The sequence below is a fragment of the Myxine glutinosa genome, chromosome 1, assembly GCF_964187855.1.
Source record: "Myxine glutinosa chromosome 1, kmMyxGlut1.1, whole genome shotgun sequence".
Taxonomy (NCBI): domain Eukaryota; kingdom Metazoa; phylum Chordata; class Myxini; order Myxiniformes; family Myxinidae; genus Myxine; species Myxine glutinosa.
The window spans coordinates 204,151,272-204,156,744 of record NC_136261.1 but is presented as its reverse complement, the minus strand read 5'-3'; positions in this window follow the sequence as shown (position 1 = coordinate 204,156,744).

Genomic DNA, 5,473 nt, shown 5'->3' with positions numbered 1-5,473 from the left:
CATGTCGTGATGCGTCTCACAAATCCAACAGCAATTCTCCTTTCCTGCACACAGAACAAAGGAACACAGGTGTGGAGTCATCATCATCACCACAGGTAAGTGGCTGCGTATGGTGCGACAGGTTCATCAATCCTAACTATTTCCTAAATGACTTTAACAACTTTACATTACCCGGGGTCTTTCCCTGCCAATCCATTGGCCAACTTACACTATGGGTTCTAAAAACCAATTCCCATTGACCAAACTGTGGTGCTTTTCAATTTGGGGTCTCACTCCCCCGATTCATCTCCCGGTGCCCTCGCACAATTTCTGGGCTGTGGCGTGTACCTCTCCCAGCGGGTCTACCCACCTGCACACCTCCACCACTGCAGTTGCCTCCGAGCTTACCTGCTCCTCACCCTAACCTAACTACCTGGGGAAGGCCCTCTGGCGCTCTCCCCACTCGGTGCCCTCTCTGGCACTGGGCTACCCGGGTCCATCCTCCGGATCCTCGGGCCCCATCCACAACTACCGGCTCCCAGAGCCCACCTGCGGCCTCACCTGGCCGACATCCTCACAGTGGTGGAGTGCCCAACCAACTACACACACTAACAGGCTACACGCCCAGCCATTTCCACAACACTAATGCACCCATCCACAATACCATTCTGCAACCGCACCACAAATGCCAATATCCAACCACAATTTACCTATACCCTCTACCTAACACTTACACTACCCGCCCCGGGTACTCGTGAAAGGGGTCCACTCTTCCCCCATCCACACCTTCGCACCATGCACACCACTCCGTACCACTTACTCCAACTCTCTCCACACCACTCATTCTCTGCTCCATATATTCCACACACCTGTGCTCTCACACCTGGTGCCACCTGCACCCTTCTCTCCCCAAGCGCATTCGCGCTGATCCACAACACTCACTACTCATACACTGCTCCACACTGCTCCACACACCTGTCCAGTTCTCACACAGCATCATCTCATCTAACTACTCCCCTCTGAAACTTGCGCTTCCCAGTCGTCCCTTTAAACTATTGCGCTCCCACGTCATTATCATCCACACTAATCTACCTGCGTCCCCACTACAGGTATCAGTCACTAACTAAACTTAACGTCACCTAATGTCATCTTCTAGGGCCCTATCAATATCCTAACCCACCCGGGCTAGTTTTCACTGCCATACACCCCATAAGCTATTGCGCATTTGCCCCACATGGGAAGGGTGGCAGGGATGCCACCCTTACCCACTGGGCCCATCGCTCACTACCAATTTTGCACATCAAATTTCATCAAATCTAAAATTTGCCAATCACTACTCATCATCTTACCATCACTACTGCCAACCCTTGCCAATCATCAAATTTTGTTTTTCTCTAATTTTGGGTCCAAAACACTAGCCTCATCACACAGTCTACTCACTAATGCCTCTCGGTGCGCCAATTCCTGTCCAAAGCCCGGCTTCGTAAAGCCAAGCCATGAATGCGGGTTGTTTGGTGCCAGCGGCTGGATACGTCCCGCATTCGGGGCAGGGACGGGGGCTTACCCGGCCCGAGACCCCACGCACCATCTCGGCACGGAGCCATCCCATGGCTCGATCTCGACCTGCCGGAATGCCTCAACAAAAAGTGGTCGCCATGACGACCCTTCCTATCCAGCCGCCCGCTCCGCCTAGTGGAGCACGGACGCGGCCGTTCAAAGCGAGGCCCAGCACGCACCGAGGGCCCGATTCGGCTAAAGGTCGCTCTAACCGCTAACCCGTTTAACGTCGATGCTTCACCTGCATGCTTACACCCCGCAGCCCGTTCCTTGCTCACACATCCAGCCGTTCCCATGCTCCTCGTACCTTTCCTTACACACCCAGGTACACTCATTCCACGCACAGCCTTGGTCACACACCTGACCACCGAACACTTTGGCACACATTCGTTGGTCGCACACCTCACCAACACACCTCTTCACGCCCCCTCCTCTGTCACCTCCTCTGTGACAATCACAGGTGTGCTCTCATTCGCACACCCAACCACGTGCCTCACTACCAATTCCAGCATGCATTCCCACTCACGCTCTACCATTCCAGGTGTGCATCCTTTCTCACCTGTCACAACCAACTCACGCTCCGTGTCACTCTTACTACTCTCACCTCCACTCTTGACAGCGCACTCACCCTTACTCTTGACAGCGCACTCTTTCCTCATGCACCCGTCCGTTACACACCTTTCTCGCACACACTCTCCCGTTACACACCTTTCTCGCGCACACTCTCCCGTTACACCCTCTGTAACACTCACCACAGGCGTGCATTCTTCCTTGCCTTTGACAGCGCACTCTTTCCCCATGCACCTGTCCGTCACACACCTTTCTCGCGCACACTCCTGCGCACACTCTCCCATCACACCCTCTGTAACACTTACCACACCGCGCTTCCATGTGCTCCCTCGCACACGCGCTACGACCGACTCACTCTCGCCAGCACCCTCACTCCTTGGCACGCACTTTTTCCTCACACACCCCAGAGTCGGACTTTCTCGCACACCTCCTTTTTCGCACACCAGACCTGTCGCACACTTCACCAACGGCCTCTCACGAACACCCGGGTCCATCTCGACCCCCAAGCTTCTTAAATCCCCTGGCGCATCATACGCACGACCATATTGGTCACCACTTACACCGGGTCCTCTTCCTCTTCGCTTCTCCTCCATCACCTGCGAATCCCTCATCCGGTTAATGAGCCCATCATCACGATCCGAACACAGACTTTGGACCAATTCTTTTACTTCCTCCTTTATCTCTTTCTTATCCTCTCTCCGTCGCTTCTTAATTTCGCTCACCCCTTCTTCCACTTCTTCTAATTTCTGCTTCACCTCTTTTATGTCCCGGTACGTCTCCTCAAGCTCGTCCTCTAAGGCTACCTTGACCGTTTCCATGTGCGTCCTCACCTGCCGGTCCTTCGTCTCCATTACCTCTATCACCTCGTCCAACCTCGTTGTCAGTCCCTCACGTACCATCTGACATTCCCTCTTCGTCGCTACCAAGTCATTTTTTAGGTCATTTTGTGTCGCTTTTAACCCTCCTATTACCGCTGTGTTCTTCTTTACCTGGTCCGTTAGTTCTTTTTGTCCCTCTGTCAGTTGTTCTACTTCCTGCGTCAGGTCCTCTATGCCCCCTTGGAACTTTACAGTCCCCTTTCTCACCTCCTTCTCCATGTGCTCCTTACAGTGCCTCACCTCCTCGCGCACTCCTCCGACCTCCTCACTCACCCCTCTTCTGATCTCTTCTCCCATCACTTGCATCTCCTGCCCAGATGCCACCCTCATCTGCTCCATTTCCTCCCTGTGAGCATCCAGTTTGGTTTCTACCCCCATTCTGACCTCCTCTATCTGCTGCCCCATTTGTTTAACTTCCCTTTCCGCTTGGTCCCTCATGTCCCTCAATTTGCCTTCCATACTGTTTTCTAACCCCTCTAACCCCTTTTTCATCCCTTCCATTTGATTCTCCTGAACGGCCATTCTGTTTTCTACCCCCATTAACCCCTCCTGTATTTCCCCTAATCTATTGTCTAATCCCTCTATTCTACTCCCTAACCCCCCGATCTGGGCCCCCATGTCATCCCTCAATTTCTCACTATTGGACCCCATTTGGCCCTCCAATCGCTCACCCTGAGCATCCATCCGGTTCCCCATTACCCCCATTTGGCCCTCCAATCGCTCACCCTGAGCCCTCATTTGGTTTCCCATTACCCCTAATTGCTCACTCTGAGCCCTCATTTCCTCCCTCATTTTCTCGCTATTCTGGGCCATAAGGGCCTTCATTTGTATGAAAAAAAGGTCCAAATTTACCAGCGGCGCTACTACGGTCGCGGGCGTGGGCGCCGTGGCCATGTGCGAGGCGCTATTTCGCGCGTCTGATACCTCGTGCGCGACGACGCTATTTTGCGAATCTGCTACCCTCACTGCTTCGCTCTCCTCTTGTCCCTCAATTTGGTCCTGGATCGACCCTGCCTCACTCTTCTACCGGAACCCAGCCGTCTTGGTCTGCCATAGCGCGACTTTCAAAATTCGGGTTTTTATTTTCGTAAAACAAAATCAAATTTCGCCGTTATAATTTCGAGCGCGTGAAACGCGCTCCGGATCGAATCCCACTTCCCGACACCAAATGTTACCCTAATGGTACAATTGGTGTTCCAAAATTTGGGCTAAATGAATTTAGTCCCAGGTCCGAATCCAACTCCTCGACACCAAATGTTACAGACGCGGTTGTGGATGTTAGTTTACCGAGCGGTTTGGTATGACCGCGTCTGCACAGTTTACCCGATTATACTCGAACGTTGGCTGAGTCGCGCTATGCTAAATCAATTAAGGAAAGGACACAACAGCTGGGTTAAATGACACGACACCAGGGGTACAGTTCTCAAGACCTCCGGAGGAGGTTATAATATGGGATATGCGGAACGTTTAGATTACAAGGACAAGAGGGACAGCATAGGAAGGTGGGCACTTAATCACGGCCTTATAGTAGCCCCGACAGACTACAGATAAACAGGACAAAACTGACTCACACAGGGATTGATGGCAAGGAAGGGCAGGTCGTCGATGGTCAGCACAAGGTGCACCTTGGCTCAGGGACAGGATCCACACGGTCCGAAAGATGCGGGGAGGTCTCTCAGCGCTCGGAGGTGGCGACTGGTTCTTCTTCAAGCTGGGGGCGCATCTCTCACGTCACCTCCGATAAGTCGCTGTGTATATCCAGCGGGGAGTGACACGCCCTCGGCTCGTTAGCTCCGCCCCAGATGGAATCGGCCCGCCGCTTCTTATTGGGTGCGGGGGGGTTACCGGGCTCCGCCCTTGACGAGGAGCTGACAGGCAGCCCCTTCGTGGTAACCCCGTCGGAGCACATGGGCAATGGCGGCTAACCAAGCCGGTGTGAGGACGCACACTCCCCGCGCGCTGTTGTTGTAGTTGTTGTTGTTGTTGTTTCATGAGGAAGATGGGAGGAGGTATGGGGAGGTCCTAAACTCACTACTGGTGCCATACAATCACATTCTGGTGCAACGAAGAGTCAGAATTAATGGAAACGAGTCCTTAACTGACATAGACTAAGAATAACTAGCAAGATGTCCTATAGTTGTCTACGTGAGATGCGGTGAACCTGGGCACGACATTTAATGGGGGAAAAAGGGGAAGGTCGGTTCTACAGAGTGTTGTTTACAGACAATGGGACTAGGGAATGGGGGATTGGGGATAGTTGGGGAGTATTGGGGAAATAGGGGAATATTTACAAGCGGATATGGAGGCCAAATCCCATATCCGCAACAATATAATAAAGGGAGCAGGAGACAAGAGAGAGAGAGGAAAGCACACAAGCACAACAACAGTGGAGAACAAGGACGACGGTAGATCTGTGGAAGGGAGAGGGCAGGGGAGGGGGTGAGGGGTACCCGGTATAAAACAAATGGACACGACTAAGAATTTTAGGA